This window comes from Oncorhynchus nerka, unplaced genomic scaffold (genome assembly GCF_034236695.1).
Source record: "Oncorhynchus nerka isolate Pitt River unplaced genomic scaffold, Oner_Uvic_2.0 unplaced_scaffold_963, whole genome shotgun sequence".
Classification (NCBI taxonomy): domain Eukaryota; kingdom Metazoa; phylum Chordata; class Actinopteri; order Salmoniformes; family Salmonidae; genus Oncorhynchus; species Oncorhynchus nerka.
Window position 1 is genome coordinate 10,001 of NW_027040352.1, and position 17,957 is coordinate 27,957.

Here is a 17,957-nt window from a genome sequence, read left to right on the forward strand (position 1 = left end):
GTGTACCAGTTGAGGGGTATATCAGGTGAACAGTGTACCAGTTGACAGAGGGGTATACCAGGTGAACAGTGTACCAGTTGAGGGGTATACCAGGTGAACAGTGTACCAGTTGACAGAGGGGTATACCAGGTGAACAGTGTACCAGTTGAGGGGTATACCAGATGAACAGTGTACCAGTTGAGGGGTATACCAGGTGAACAGTGTACCAGTTGTGGGGTATACCAGGTGAACAGTGTACCAGTTGAGGGGTATACCAGGAGAACAGTGTACCAGTTGAGGGGTATACCAGGTGAACAGTGTACCAGTTGAGGGGTATATCAGGTGAACAGTGTACCAGTTGACAGAGGGGTATACCAGGTGAACAGTGTACCAGTTGACAGAGGGGTATACCAGGTGAACAGTGTACCAGTTGACAGAGGGGTATACCAGGTGAACAGTGTACCAGTTGAGGGGTATACCAGGTGAACAGTGTACCAGTTGACAGAGGGGTATACCAGGTGAACAGTGTACCAGTTGAAGGGTATACCAGGAGAACAGTGTACCAGTTGAGGGGTATACCAGGAGAACAGTGTACCAGTTGAGGGGTATACCAGGTGAACAGTGTACCAGTTGAGGGGTATACCAGGAGAACAGTGTACCAGTTGAGGGGTATATCAGGTGAACAGTGTACCAGTTGACAGAGGGGTATACCAGGTGAACAGTGTACCAGTTGAGGGGTATACCAGGTGAACAGTGTACCAGTTGAGGGGTATAACAGGTGAACCAGTTGACAGAGGGGTATATCAGGTGAACCAGTTGACAGAGGGGTATATCAGGTGAACCAGTTGAGGGGTATACCAGGTGAACAGTGTACCAGTTGACAGAGGGGTATACCAGGAGAACAGTGTACCAGTTGAGGGGTATACCAGGAGAACAGTGTACCAGTTGAGGGGTATACCAGGTGAACAGTGTACCAGTTGAGGGGTATACCAGGAGAACAGTGTACCAGTTGAGGGGTATACCAGGTGAACAGTGTACCAGTTGAGGGGTATACCAGGAGAACAGTGTACCAGTTGAGGGGTATACCAGGTGAACAGTGTACCAGTTGAGGGGTATACCAGGAGAACAGTGTACCAGTTGAGGGGTATATCAGGTGAACAGTGTACCAGTTGACAGAGGGGTATACCAGGTGAACAGTGTACCAGTTGAGGGGTATACCAGGTGAACAGTGTACCAGTTGACAGAGGGGTATACCAGGTGAACAGTGTACCAGTTGACAGAGGGGTATACCAGGTGAACAGTGTACCAGTTGAGGGGTATACCAGGTGAACAGTGTACCAGTTGACAGAGGGGTATACCAGGTGAACAGTGTACCAGTTGAGGGGTATACCAGGAGAACAGTGTACCAGTTGAGGGGTATACCAGGAGAACAGTGTACCAGTTGAGGGGTATATCAGGGGAACAGTGTACCAGTTGACAGAGGGGTATATCAGGTGAACAGTGTACCAGTTGAGGGGTATATCAGGAGAACAGTGTACCAGTTGAGGGGTATACCAGGTGAACAGTGTACCAGTTGACAGAGGGGTATACCAGGTGAACAGTGTACCAGTTGACAGAGGGGTATACCAGGTGAACAGTGTACCAGTTGACAGAGGGGTATACCAGGTGAACAGTGTACCAGTTGAGGGGTATACCAGGTGAACAGTGTACCAGTTGAGGGGTATACCAGGTGAACAGTGTACCAGTTGACAGAGGGGTATACCAGGTGAACAGTGTACCAGTTGAGGGGTATACCAGGTGAACAGTGTACCAGTTGAGGGGTATACCAGGAGAACAGTGTACCAGTTGAGGGGTATACCAGGTGAACAGTGTACCAGTTGACAGAGGGGTATATCAGGTGAACAGTGTACCAGTTGACAGAGGGGTATACCAGGTGAACAGTGTACCAGTTGAGGGGTATACCAGGTGAACAGTGTACCAGTTGAGGGGTATACCAGGTGAACAGTCTACCAGTTGAGGGGTATACCAGGAGAACAGTGTACCAGTTGAGGGGTATACCAGGTGAACAGTGTACCAGTTGAGGGGTATACCAGGAGAACAGTGTACCAGTTGAGGGGTATACCAGGTGAACAGTGTACCAGTTGAGGGGTATATCAGGTGAACAGTGTACCAGTTGACAGAGGGGTATACCAGGTGAACAGTGTACCAGTTGACAGAGGGGTATACCAGGTGAACAGTGTACCAGTTGACAGAGGGGTATACCAGGTGAACAGTGTACCAGTTGACAGAGGGGTATACCAGGTGAACAGTGTACCAGTTGACAGAGGGGTATACCAGGTGAACAGTGTACCAGTTGAGGGTATACCAGGTGAACAGTGTACCAGTTGACAGGGTATACCAGGTGTTGAGGGGCATACCAGGTGAACAGTGTACCAGTTGACAGAGGGGTATACCAGGTGAACAGTGTACCAGTTGAGGGGTATACCAGGTGAACAGTGTACCAGTTGAGGGGTATACCAGGAGAACAGTGTACCAGTTGAGGGGTATACCAGGAGAACAGTGTACCAGTTGAGGGGTATATCAGGGGAACAGTGTACCAGTTGACAGAGGGGTATATCAGGTGAACAGTGTACCAGTTGAGGGGTATATCAGGAGAACAGTGTACCAGTTGAGGGGTATACCAGGTGAACAGTGTACCAGTTGACAGAGGGGTATACCAGGTGAACAGTGTACCAGTTGACAGAGGGGTATACCAGGTGAACAGTGTACCAGTTGAGGGGTATACCAGGTGAACAGTGTACCAGTTGAGGGGTATACCAGGTGAACAGTGTACCAGTTGAGGGGTATACCAGGTGAACAGTGTACCAGTTGAGGGGTATACCAGGTGAACAGTGTACCAGTTGAGGGGTATACCAGGAGAACAGTGTACCAGTTGAGGGGTATACCAGGTGAACAGTGTACCAGTTGAGGGGTATACCAGGAGAACAGTGTACCAGTTGACAGAGGGGTATATCAGGTGAACAGTGTACCAGTTGAGGGGTATATCAGGAGAACAGTGTACCAGTTGAGGGGTATACCAGGAGAACAGTGTACCAGTTGACAGAGGGGTATACCAGGTGAACAGTGTACCAGTTGAGGGGTATAACAGGTGAACAGTGTACCAGTTGAGGGGTATACCAGGAGAACAGTACCAGTTGAGGGGTATACCAGGTGAACAGTGTACCAGTTGACAGAGGGGTATATCAGGTGAACAGTGTACCAGTTGACAGAGGGGTATACCAGGTGAACAGTGTACCAGTTGAGGGGTATACCAGGAGAACAGTGTACCAGTTGACAGAGGGTATACCAGGTGAACAGTGTACCAGTTGACAGAGGGTATATCAGGTGAACAGTGTACCAGTTGAGGGGTATATCAAGAGAACAGTGTACCAGTTGAGGGGTATACCAGGTGAACAGTGTACCAGTTGACAGAGGGTATACCAGGTGAACAGTGTACCAGTTGACAGAGGGGTATACCAGGTGAACAGTGTACCAGTTGAGGGGTATACCAGGTGAACAGTGTACCAGTTGAGGGGTATACCAGGTGAACAGTGTACCAGTTGAGGGGTATACCAGGTGAACAGTGTACCAGTTGACAGAGGGGTATATCAGGTGAACAGTGTACCAGTTGACAGAGGGGTATACCAGGTGAACAGTGTACCAGTTGACAGAGGGGTATACCAGGTGAACAGTGTACCAGTTGACAGAGGGGTATATCAGGTGAACAGTGTACCAGTTGACAGAGGGGTATATCAGGTGAACAGTGTACCAGTTGAGGTGTATATCAGGAGAACAGTGTACCAGTTGAGGGGTATACCAGGAGAACAGTGTACCAGTTGAGGGGTATACCAGGTGAACAGTGTACCAGTTGAGGGGTATACCAGGAGAACAGTGTACCAGTTGAGGGGTATACCAGGTGAACAGTGTACCAGTTGAGGGGTATACCAGGAGAACAGTGTACCAGTTGAGGGGTATACCAGGTGAACAGTGTACCAGTTGAGGGGTATACCAGGAGAACGGTGTACCAGTTGAGGGGTATACCAGGAGAACGGTGTACCAGTTGAGGGGTATACCAGGAGAACAGTGTACCAGTTGAGGGGTATACCAGGAGAACAGTGTACCAGTTGAGGGGTATACCAGGTGAACAGTGTACCAGTTGAGGGGTATACCAGGTGAACAGTGTACCAGTTGAGGGGTATACCAGGAGAACAGTGTACCAGTTGAGGGGTATATCAGGTGAACAGTGTACCAGTTGACAGAGGGGTATACCAGGTGAACAGTGTACCAGTTGAGGGGTATACCAGGTGAACAGTGTACCAGTTGACAGAGGGGTATACCAGGTGAACAGTGTACCAGTTGAGGGGTATACCAGATGAACAGTGTACCAGTTGACAGAGGGGTATACCAGGTGAACAGTGTACCAGTTGAGGGGTATACCAGATGAACAGTGTACCAGTTGAGGGGTATACCAGGTGAACAGTGTACCAGTTGAGGGGTATACCAGGAGAACAGTGTACCAGTTGAGGGTATACCAGGTGAACAGTGTACCAGTTGAGGGTATATCAGGTGAACAGTGTACCAGTTGACAGAGGGGTATACCAGGTGAACAGTGTACCAGTTGACAGAGGGGTATACCAGGTGAACAGTGTACCAGTTGACAGAGGGGTATACCAGGTGAACAGTGTACCAGTTGACAGAGGGGTATACCAGGTGAACAGTGTACCAGTTGACAGAGGGGTATACCAGGTGAACAGTGTACCAGTTGACAGAGGGGTATACCAGGTGAACAGTGTACCAGTTGAAGGGTATACCAGGTGAACAGTGTACCAGTTGACAGAGGGGTATACCATGTGAACAGTGTACCAGTTGAGGGGTATACCAGGTGAACAGTGTACCAGTTGAGGGGTATACCAGGTGAACAGTGTACCAGTTGAGGGGTATACCAGGTGAACAGTGTACCAGTTGAGGGGTATACCAGGAGAACAGTGTACCAGTTGAGGGGTATATCAGGTGAACAGTGTACCAGTTGACAGAGGGGTATATCAGGTGAACAGTGTACCAGTTGAGGGGTATATCAGGAGAACAGTGTACCAGTTGAGGGGTATACCAGGAGAACAGTGTACCAGTTGACAGAGGGGTATACCAGGTGAACAGTGTACCAGTTGAGGGGTATACCAGGTGAACAGTGTACCAGTTGAGGGGTATAACAGGTGAACCAGTTGACAGAGGGGTATATCAGGTGAACCAGTTGAGGGGTATACCAGGTGAACAGTGTACCAGTTGACAGAGGGGTATACCAGGTGAACAGTGTACCAGTTGAGGGGTATACCAGGAGAACAGTGTACCAGTTGAGGGGTATACCAGGAGAACAGTGTACCAGTTGAGGGGTATACCAGGTGAACAGTGTACCAGTTGAGGGGTATATCAGGTGAACAGTGTACCAGTTGACAGAGGGGTATACCAGGTGAACAGTGTACCAGTTGAGGGGTATACCAGGTGAACAGTGTACCAGTTGAGGGGTATAACAGGTGAACCAGTTGACAGAGGGGTATATCAGGTGAACCAGTTGACAGAGGGGTATATCAGGTGAACCAGTTGAGGGGTATACCAGGTGAACAGTGTACCAGTTGACAGAGGGGTATACCAGGAGAACAGTGTACCAGTTGAGGGGTATACCAGGAGAACAGTGTACCAGTTGAGGGGTATACCAGGTGAACAGTGTACCAGTTGAGGGGTATACCAGGAGAACAGTGTACCAGTTGAGGGGTATACCAGGTGAACAGTGTACCAGTTGAGGGGTATACCAGGAGAACAGTGTACCAGTTGAGGGGTATATCAGGTGAACAGTGTACCAGTTGACAGAGGGGTATACCAGGTGAACAGTGTACCAGTTGAGGGGTATACCAGGTGAACAGTGTACCAGTTGACAGAGGGGTATACCAGGTGAACAGTGTACCAGTTGACAGAGGGGTATACCAGGTGAACAGTGTACCAGTTGAGGGGTATACCAGGTGAACAGTGTACCAGTTGACAGAGGGGTATACCAGGTGAACAGTGTACCAGTTGAGGGGTATACCAGGAGAACAGTGTACCAGTTGAGGGGTATACCAGGAGAACAGTGTACCAGTTGAGGGGTATATCAGGGGAACAGTGTACCAGTTGACAGAGGGGTATATCAGGTGAACAGTGTACCAGTTGAGGGGTATATCAGGAGAACAGTGTACCAGTTGAGGGGTATACCAGGTGAACAGTGTACCAGTTGACAGAGGGGTATACCAGGTGAACAGTGTACCAGTTGACAGAGGGGTATACCAGGTGAACAGTGTACCAGTTGACAGAGGGGTATACCAGGTGAACAGTGTACCAGTTGAGGGGTATACCAGGTGAACAGTGTACCAGTTGAGGGGTATACCAGGTGAACAGTGTACCAGTTGAGGGGTATACCAGGTGAACAGTGTACCAGTTGACAGAGGGGTATACCAGGTGAACAGTGTACCAGTTGAGGGTATACCAGGTGAACAGTGTACCAGTTGAGGGGTATACCAGGAGAACAGTGTACCAGTTGAGGGGCATACCAGGTGAACAGTGTACCAGTTGAGGGTATACCAGGAGAACAGTGTACCAGTTGAGGGGTATATCAGGTGAACAGTGTACCAGTTGACAGAGGGGTATATCAGGTGAACAGTGTACCAGTTGAGGGGTATATCAGGAGAACAGTGTACCAGTTGAGGGGTATACCAGGAGAACAGTGTACCAGTTGACAGAGGGGTATACCAGGTGAACAGTGTACCAGTTGAGGGGTATAACAGGTGAACAGTGTACCAGTTGAGGGGTATACCAGGAGAACAGTACCAGCTGAGGGGTATACCAGGTGAACAGTGTACCAGTTGACAGAGGGGTATATCAGGTGAACAGTGTACCAGTTGACAGAGGGGTATACCAGGTGAACAGTGTACCAGTTGAGGGGTATACCAGGAGAACAGTGTACCAGTTGACAGAGGGGTATACCAGGTGAACAGTGTACCAGTTGACAGAGGGGTATATCAGGTGAACAGTGTACCAGTTGAGGGGTATATCAAGAGAACAGTGTACCAGTTGAGGGGTATACCAGGTGAACAGTGTACCAGTTGACAGAGGGGTATACCAGGTGAACAGTGTACCAGTTGACAGAGGGGTATACCAGGTGAACAGTGTACCAGTTGAGGGGTATACCAGGTGAACAGTGTACCAGTTGAGGGGTATACCAGGTGAACAGTGTACCAGTTGAGGGGTATACCAGGTGAACAGTGTACCAGTTGAGGGGTATACCAGGTGAACAGTGTACCAGTTGAGGGGTATACCAGGAGAACAGTGTACCAGTTGAGGGGTATACCAGGTGAACAGTGTACCAGTTGACAGAGGGGTATATCAGGTGAACAGTGTACCAGTTGACAGAGGGGTATACCAGGTGAACAGTGTACCAGTTGACAGAGGGGTATACCAGGTGAACAGTGTACCAGTTGACAGAGGGGTATATCAGGTGAACAGTGTACCAGTTGACAGAGGGGTATATCAGGTGAACAGTGTACCAGTTGAGGGGTATATCAGGAGAACAGTGTACCAGTTGAGGGGTATACCAGGAGAACAGTGTACCAGTTGAGGGGTATACCAGGTGAACAGTGTACCAGTTGAGGGGTATACCAGGAGAACAGTGTACCAGTTGAGGGGTATACCAGGTGAACAGTGTACCAGTTGAGGGGTATACCAGGAGAACGGTGTACCAGTTGAGGGGTATACCAGGAGAACAGTGTACCAGTTGAGGGGTATATCAGGTGAACAGTGTACCAGTTGACAGAGGGGTATATCAGGAGAACAGTGTACCAGTTGAGGGGTATACCAGGAGAACAGTGTACCAGTTGAGGGGTATACCAGGTGAACAGTGTACCAGTTGAGGGGTATACCAGGTGAACAGTCTACCAGTTGAGGGGTATACCAGGAGAACAGTGTACCAGTTGAGGGGTATATCAGGTGAACAGTGTACCAGTTGACAGAGGGGTATACCAGGTGAACAGTGTACCAGTTGAGGGGTATACCAGGTGAACAGTGTACCAGTTGACAGAGGGGTATACCAGGTGAACAGTGTACCAGTTGAGGGGTATACCAGATGAACAGTGTACCAGTTGACAGAGGGGTATACCAGGTGAACAGTGTACCAGTTGAGGGGTATACCAGATGAACAGTGTACCAGTTGAGGGGTATACCAGGTGAACAGTGTACCAGTTGAGGGGTATACCAGGAGAACAGTGTACCAGTTGAGGGGTATACCAGGTGAACAGTGTACCAGTTGACAGAGGGGTATATCAGGTGAACAGTGTACCAGTTGACAGAGGGGTATACCAGGTGAACAGTGTACCAGTTGACAGAGGGGTATACCAGGTGAACAGTGTACCAGTTGACAGAGGGGTATACCAGGTGAACAGTGTACCAGTTGAGGGGTATACCAGGTGAACAGTGTACCAGTTGACAGAGGGGTATACCAGGTGAACAGTGTACCAGTTGAGGGGTATACCAGGTGAACAGTGTACCAGTTGACAGAGGGGTATACCAGGTGAACAGTGTACCAGTTGAGGGGTATACCAGGTGAACAGTGTACCAGTTGAGGGGTATACCAGGAGAACAGTGTACCAGTTGAGGGGTATACCAGGAGAACAGTGTACCAGTTGAGGGGTATATCAGGGGAACAGTGTACCAGTTGACAGAGGGGTATATCAGGTGAACAGTGTACCAGTTGAGGGGTATATCAGGAGAACAGTGTACCAGTTGAGGGGTATACCAGGTGAACAGTGTACCAGTTGACAGAGGGGTATACCAGGTGAACAGTGTACCAGTTGACAGAGGGGTATACCAGGTGAACAGTGTACCAGTTGAGGGGTATACCAGGTGAACAGTGTACCAGTTGAGGGGTATACCAGGTGAACAGTGTACCAGTTGAGGGGTATACCAGGTGAACAGTGTACCAGTTGAGGGGTATACCAGGTGAACAGTGTACCAGTTGAGGGGTATACCAGGAGAACAGTGTACCAGTTGAGGGGTATACCAGGTGAACAGTGTACCAGTTGAGGGGTATACCAGGAGAACAGTGTACCAGTTGAGGGGTATATCAGGTGAACAGTGTACCAGTTGACAGAGGGGTATATCAGGTGAACAGTGTACCAGTTGAGGGGTATATCAGGAGAACAGTGTACCAGTTGAGGGGTATACCAGGAGAACAGTGTACCAGTTGACAGAGGGGTATACCAGGTGAACAGTGTACCAGTTGAGGGGTATAACAGGTGAACAGTGTACCAGTTGAGGGGTATACCAGGAGAACAGTACCAGTTGAGGGGTATACCAGGTGAACAGTGTACCAGTTGACAGAGGGGTATATCAGGTGAACAGTGTACCAGTTGACAGAGGGGTATACCAGGTGAACAGTGTACCAGTTGAGGGGTATACCAGGAGAACAGTGTACCAGTTGACAGAGGGGTATACCAGGTGAACAGTGTACCAGTTGACAGAGGGGTATATCAGGTGAACAGTGTACCAGTTGAGGGGTATATCAAGAGAACAGTGTACCAGTTGAGGGGTATACCAGGTGAACAGTGTACCAGTTGACAGAGGGGTATACCAGGTGAACAGTGTACCAGTTGACAGAGGGGTATACCAGGTGAACAGTGTACCAGTTGAGGGGTATACCAGGTGAACAGTGTACCAGTTGAGGGGTATACCAGGTGAACAGTGTACCAGTTGAGGGGTATACCAGGTGAACAGTGTACCAGTTGACAGAGGGGTATATCAGGTGAACAGTGTACCAGTTGACAGAGGGGTATACCAGGTGAACAGTGTACCAGTTGACAGAGGGGTATACCAGGTGAACAGTGTACCAGTTGACAGAGGGGTATATCAGGTGAACAGTGTACCAGTTGACAGAGGGGTATATCAGGTGAACAGTGTACCAGTTGAGGTGTATATCAGGAGAACAGTGTACCAGTTGAGGGGTATACCAGGAGAACAGTGTACCAGTTGAGGGGTATACCAGGTGAACAGTGTACCAGTTGAGGGGTATACCAGGAGAACAGTGTACCAGTTGAGGGGTATACCAGGTGAACAGTGTACCAGTTGAGGGGTATACCAGGAGAACAGTGTACCAGTTGAGGGGTATACCAGGTGAACAGTGTACCAGTTGAGGGGTATACCAGGAGAACGGTGTACCAGTTGAGGGGTATACCAGGAGAACGGTGTACCAGTTGAGGGGTATACCAGGAGAACAGTGTACCAGTTGAGGGGTATACCAGGAGAACAGTGTACCAGTTGAGGGGTATACCAGGTGAACAGTGTACCAGTTGAGGGGTATACCAGGTGAACAGTGTACCAGTTGAGGGGTATACCAGGAGAACAGTGTACCAGTTGAGGGGTATATCAGGTGAACAGTGTACCAGAAGAGGGGCATACCAGGTGAACAGTGTACCAGTTGAGGGGTATACCAGGTGAACAGTGGTTGAGGGGCATACCAGGAGAACAGTGTACCAGTTGAGGGGTATATCAGGTGAACAGTGTACCAGTTGACAGAGGGGTATACCAGGTGAACAGTGTACCAGTTGAGGGGTATACCAGGTGAACAGTGTACCAGTTGACAGAGGGGTATACCAGGTGAACAGTGTACCAGTTGAGGGGTATACCAGATGAACAGTGTACCAGTTGACAGAGGGGTATACCAGGTGAACAGTGTACCAGTTGAGGGGTATACCAGATGAACAGTGTACCAGTTGAGGGGTATACCAGGTGAACAGTGTACCAGTTGAGGGGTATACCAGGAGAACAGTGTACCAGTTGAGGGGTATACCAGGTGAACAGTGTACCAGTTGAGGGGTATATCAGGTGAACAGTGTACCAGTTGACAGAGGGGTATACCAGGTGAACAGTGTACCAGTTGACAGAGGGGTATACCAGGTGAACAGTGTACCAGTTGACAGAGGGGTATACCAGGTGAACAGTGTACCAGTTGACAGAGGGGTATACCAGGTGAACAGTGTACCAGTTGACAGAGGGGTATACCAGGTGAACAGTGTACCAGTTGACAGAGGGGTATACCAGGTGAACAGTGTACCAGTTGAAGGGTATACCAGGTGAACAGTGTACCAGTTGACAGAGGGGTATACCATGTGAACAGTGTACCAGTTGAGGGGTATACCAGGTGAACAGTGTACCAGTTGAGGGGTATACCAGGTGAACAGTGTACCAGTTGAGGGGTATACCAGGTGAACAGTGTACCAGTTGAGGGGTATACCAGGAGAACAGTGTACCAGTTGAGGGGTATACCAGGAGAACAGTGTACCAGTTGAGGGGTATACCAGGTGAACAGTGTACCAGTTGAGGGGTATACCAGGAGAACAGTGTACCAGTTGAGGGGTATATCAGGTGAACAGTGTACCAGTTGACAGAGGGGTATATCAGGTGAACAGTGTACCAGTTGAGGGGTATATCAGGAGAACAGTGTACCAGTTGAGGGGTATACCAGGAGAACAGTGTACCAGTTGACAGAGGGGTATACCAGGTGAACAGTGTACCAGTTGAGGGGTATACCAGGTGAACAGTGTACCAGTTGAGGGGTATAACAGGTGAACCAGTTGACAGAGGGGTATATCAGGTGAACCAGTTGACAGAGGGGTATATCAGGTGAACCAGTTGAGGGGTATACCAGGTGAACAGTGTACCAGTTGACAGAGGGGTATACCAGGTGAACAGTGTACCAGTTGAGGGGTATACCAGGAGAACAGTGTACCAGTTGAGGGGTATACCAGGAGAACAGTGTACCAGTTGAGGGGTATACCAGGTGAACAGTGTACCAGTTGAGGGGTATACCAGGAGAACAGTGTACCAGTTGAGGGGTATACCAGGTGAACAGTGTACCAGTTGAGGGGTATACCAGGAGAACAGTGTACCAGTTGAGGGGTATACCAGGTGAACAGTGTACCAGTTGAGGGGTATACCAGGAGAACAGTGTACCAGTTGAGGGGTATATCAGGTGAACAGTGTACCAGTTGACAGAGGGGTATACCAGGTGAACAGTGTACCAGTTGAGGGGTATACCAGGTGAACAGTGTACCAGTTGACAGAGGGGTATACCAGGTGAACAGTGTACCAGTTGAGGGGTATACCAGGTGAACAGTGTACCAGTTGAGGGGTATACCAGGAGAACAGTGTACCAGTTGAGGGGTATACCAGGTGAACAGTGTACCAGTTGAGGGGTATACCAGGAGAACAGTGTACCAGTTGAGGGGTATATCAGGTGAACAGTGTACCAGTTGACAGAGGGGTATACCAGGTGAACAGTGTACCAGTTGAGGGGTATACCAGGAGAACAGTGTACCAGTTGAGGGGTATACCAGGAGAACAGTGTACCAGTTGAGGGGTATACCAGGTGAACAGTGTACCAGTTGAGGGGTATACCAGGAGAACAGTGTACCAGTTGAGGGGTATACCAGGTGAACAGTGTACCAGTTGAGGGGTATACCAGGAGAACAGTGTACCAGTTGAGGGGTATACCAGGTGAACAGTGTACCAGTTGAGGGGTATACCAGGAGAACAGTGTACCAGTTGAGGGGTATATCAGGTGAACAGTGTACCAGTTGACAGAGGGGTATACCAGGTGAACAGTGTACCAGTTGAGGGGTATACCAGGTGAACAGTGTACCAGTTGACAGAGGGGTATACCAGGTGAACAGTGTACCAGTTGAGGGGTATACCAGGTGAACAGTGTACCAGTTGAGGGGTATACCAGGAGAACAGTGTACCAGTTGAGGGGTATACCAGGTGAACAGTGTACCAGTTGAGGGGTATACCAGGAGAACAGTGTACCAGTTGAGGGGTATATCAGGTGAACAGTGTACCAGTTGACAGAGGGGTATATCAGGTGAACAGTGTACCAGTTGAGGGGTATATCAGGAGAACAGTGTACCAGTTGAGGGGTATACCAGGAGAACAGTGTACCAGTTGACAGAGGGGTATACCAGGTGAACAGTGTACCAGTTGAGGGGTATAACAGGTGAACAGTGTACCAGTTGAGGGGTATACCAGGAGAACAATACCAGTTGAGGGGTATACCAGGTGAACAGTGTACCAGTTGAGGGGTATACCAGGAGAACAGTACCAGTTGAGGGGTATACCAGGAGAACAGTGTACCAGTTGACAGAGGGGTATACCAGGTGAACAGTGTACCAGTTGAGGGGTATAACAGGTGAACAGTGTACCAGTTGAGGGGTATACCAGGAGAACAGTACCAGTTGAGGGGTATACCAGGTGAACAGTGTACCAGTTGACAGAGGGGTATATCAGGTGAACAGTGTACCAGTTGACAGAGGGGTATACCAGGTGAACAGTGTACCAGTTGAGGGGTATACCAGGAGAACAGTGTACCAGTTGACAGAGGGGTATACCAGGTGAACAGTGTACCAGTTGACAGAGGGGTATATCAGGTGAACAGTGTACCAGTTGAGGGGTATATCAAGAGAACAGTGTACCAGTTGAGGGGTATACCAGGTGAACAGTGTACCAGTTGACAGAGGGGTATACCAGGTGAACAGTGTACCAGTTGACAGAGGGGTATACCAGGTGAACAGTGTACCAGTTGAGGGGTATACCAGGTGAACAGTGTACCAGTTGAGGGGTATACCAGGTGAACAGTGTACCAGTTGAGGGGTATACCAGGTAAACAGTGTACCAGTTGAGGGGTATACCAGGTGAACAGTGTACCAGTTGAGGGGTATACCAGGAGAACAGTGTACCAGTTGAGGGGTATACCAGGTGAACAGTGTACCAGTTGACAGAGGGGTATACCAGGTGAACAGTGTACCAGTTGAGGGGTATACCAGGAGAACAGTGTACCAGTTGAGGGGTATACCAGGAGAACAGTGTACCAGTTGAGGGGTATACCAGGTGAACAGTGTACCAGTTGAGGGGTATACCAGGAGAACAGTGTACCAGTTGAGGGGTATATCAGGTGAACAGTGTACCAGTTGACAGAGGGGTATACCAGGTGAACAGTGTACCAGTTGAGGGGTATACCAGGTGAACAGTGTACCAGTTGACAGAGGGGTATACCAGGTGAACAGTGTACCAGTTGAGGGGTATACCAGGTGAACAGTGTACCAGTTGAGGGGTATACCAGGTGAACAGTGTACCAGTTGAGGGGTATACCAGGTGAACAGTGTACCAGTTGACAGAGGGGTATACCAGGTGAACAGTGTACCAGTTGAGGGGTATACCAGGTGAACAGTGTACCAGTTGAGGGGTATACCAGGAGAACAGTGTACCAGTTGAGGGGTATACCAGGTGAACAGTGTACCAGTTGAGGGGTATACCAGGAGAACAGTGTACCAGTTGAGGGGTATATCAGGTGAACAGTGTACCAGTTGACAGAGGGGTATATCAGGTGAACAGTGTACCAGTTGAGGGGTATATCAGGAGAACAGTGTACCAGTTGAGGGGTATACCAGGAGAACAGTGTACCAGTTGACAGAGGGGTATACCAGGTGAACAGTGTACCAGTTGAGGGGTATAACAGGTGAACAGTGTACCAGTTGAGGGGTATACCAGGAGAACAGTACCAGTTGAGGGGTATACCAGGTGAACAGTGTACCAGTTGACAGAGGGGTATATCAGGTGAACAGTGTACCAGTTGACAGAGGGGTATACCAGGTGAACAGTGTACCAGTTGAGGGGTATACCAGGAGAACAGTGTACCAGTTGACAGAGGGGTATACCAGGTGAACAGTGTACCAGTTGACAGAGGGGTATATCAGGTGAACAGTGTACCAGTTGAGGGGTATATCAAGAGAACAGTGTACCAGTTGAGGGGTATACCAGGTGAACAGTGTACCAGTTGACAGAGGGGTATACCAGGTGAACAGTGTACCAGTTGACAGAGGGGTATACCAGGTGAACAGTGTACCAGTTGAGGGGTATACCAGGTGAACAGTGTACCAGTTGAGGGGTATACCAGGTGAACAGTGTACCAGTTGAGGGGTATACCAGGTGAACAGTGTACCAGTTGAGGGGTATACCAGGTGAACAGTGTACCAGTTGAGGGGTATACCAGGAGAACAGTGTACCAGTTGAGGGGTATACCAGGTGAACAGTGTACCAGTTGACAGAGGGGTATACCAGGTGAACAGTGTACCAGTTGAGGGGTATACCAGGAGAACAGTGTACCAGTTGAGGGGTATACCAGGAGAACAGTGTACCAGTTGAGGGGTATACCAGGTGAACAGTGTACCAGTTGAGGGGTATACCAGGAGAACAGTGTACCAGTTGAGGGGTATATCAGGTGAACAGTGTACCAGTTGACAGAGGGGTATACCAGGTGAACAGTGTACCAGTTGAGGGGTATACCAGGTGAACAGTGTACCAGTTGACAGAGGGGTATACCAGGTGAACAGTGTACCAGTTGAGGGGTATACCAGGTGAACAGTGTACCAGTTGAGGGGTATACCAGGTGAACAGTGTACCAGTTGAGGGGTATACCAGGTGAACAGTGTACCAGTTGAGGGGTATACCAGGAGAACAGTGTACCAGTTGAGGGGTATATCAGGTGAACAGTGTACCAGTTGACAGAGGGGTATATCAGGTGAACAGTGTACCAGTTGAGGGGTATATCAGGAGAACAGTGTACCAGTTGAGGGGTATACCAGGTGAACAGTGTACCAGTTGACAGAGGGGTATACCAGGTGAACAGTGTACCAGTTGACAGAGGGGTATACCAGGTGAACAGTGTACCAGTTGAGGGGTATACCAGGTGAACAGTGTACCAGTTGACAGAGGGGTATACCAGGTGAACAGTGTACCAGTTGAGGGGTATACCAGGTGAACAGTGTACCAGTTGACAGAGGGGTATACCAGGTGAACAGTGTACCAGTTGAGGGGTATACCAGGTGAACAGTGTACCAGTTGAGGGGTATACCAGGAGAACAGTGTACCAGTTGAGGGGTATACCAGGTGAACAGTGTACCAGTTGAGGGGTATACCAGGAGAACAGTGTACCAGTTGAGGGGTATATCAGGTGAACAGTGTACCAGTTGACAGAGGGGTATATCAGGTGAACAGTGTACCAGTTGAGGGGTATATCAGGAGAACAGTGTACCAGTTGAGGGGTATACCAGGAGAACAGTGTACCAGTTGACAGAGGGGTATACCAGGTGAACAGTGTACCAGTTGAGGGGTATACCAGGTGAACAGTGTACCAGTTGAGGGGTATAACAGGTGAACAGTGTACCAGTTGAGGGGTATACCAGGAGAACAGTACCAGTTGAGGGGTATACCAGGTGAACAGTGTACCAGTTGACAGAGGGGTATATCAGGTGAACAGTGTACCAGTTGACAGAGGGGTATACCAGGTGAACAGTGTACCAGTTGAGGGGTATACCAGGAGAACAGTGTACCAGTTGACAGAGGGGTATACCAGGTGAACAGTGTACCAGTTGACAGAGGGGTATATCAGGTGAACAGTGTACCAGTTGAGGGGTATATCAAGAGAACAGTGTACCAGTTGAGGGGTATACCAGGTGAACAGTGTACCAGTTGACAGAGGGGTATACCAGGTGAACAGTGTACCAGTTGACAGAGGGGCATACCAGGTGAACAGTGTACCAGTTGAGGGGTATACCAGGTGAACAGTGTACCAGTTGAGGGGCATACCAGGTGAACAGTGTACCAGTTGAGGGGTATACCAGGTGAACAGTGTACCAGTTGAGGGGTATACCAGGTGAACAGTGTACCAGTTGAGGGGTATACCAGGAGAACAGTGTACCAGTTGAGGGGTATACCAGGTGAACAGTGTACCAGTTGACAGAGGGGTATACCAGGTGAACAGTGTACCAGTTGAGGGGTATACCAGGAGAACAGTGTACCAGTTGAGGGGTATACCAGGAGAACAGTGTACCAGTTGAGGGGTATACCAGGTGAACAGTGTACCAGTTGAGGGGTATACCAGGTGAACAGTGTACCAGTTGAGGGGTATATCAGGTGAACAGTGTACCAGTTGACAGAGGGGTATATCAGGTGAACAGTGTACCAGTTGAGGGGTATATCAGGAGAACAGTGTACCAGTTGAGGGGTATACCAGGAGAACAGTGTACCAGTTGACAGAGGGGTATACCAGGTGAACAGTGTACCAGTTGAGGGGTATACCAGGTGAACAGTGTACCAGTTGAGGGGTATACCAGGAGAACAGTACCAGTTGAGGGGTATACCAGGTGAACAGTGTACCAGTTGAGGGGTATATCAGGTGAACAGTGTACCAGTTGACAGAGGGGTATACCAGGTGAACAGTGTACCAGTTGAGGGGTATACCAGGTGAACAGTGTACCAGTTGAGGGGTATACCAGGTGAACAGTGTACCAGTTGAGGGGTATATCAGGTGAACAGTGTACCAGTTGACAGAGGGGTATACCAGGTGAACAGTGTACCAGTTGACAGAGGGGTATACCAGGTGAACAGTGTACCAGTTGACAGAGGGGTATACCAGGAGAACAGTGTACCAGTTGAGGGGTATATCAGGTGAACAGTGTACCAGTTGAGGGGTATACCAGGTGAACAGTGTACCAGTTGAGGGGTATACCAGGAGAACAGTGTACCAGTTGAGGGGTATACCAGGAGAACAGTGTACCAGTTGAGGGGTATACCAGGAGAACAGTGTACCAGTTGAGGGGTATACCAGGTGAACAGTGTACCAGTTGAGGGGTACACCAGGAGAACAGTGTACCAGTTGAGGGGTATATCAGGTTAACAGTGTACCAGTTGACAGAGGGGTATATCAGGTGAACAGTGTACCAGTTGAGGGGTATACCAGGTGAACAGTGTACCAGTTGAGGGGTATACCAGGTGAACAGTGTACCAGTTGAGGGGTATACCAGGTGAACAGTGTA

At 49.3% G+C, this 17,957-nt stretch overlaps 1 protein-coding gene across 1 annotated transcript in view; it reads right to left on the reverse strand.

The window, feature by feature from the left end:
* LOC135570641 (serine/threonine-protein kinase TBK1-like) overlaps positions 1-17,957 on the reverse strand; it is a 52,509-nt gene that overhangs the window by 8,084 nt on the left and 26,468 nt on the right.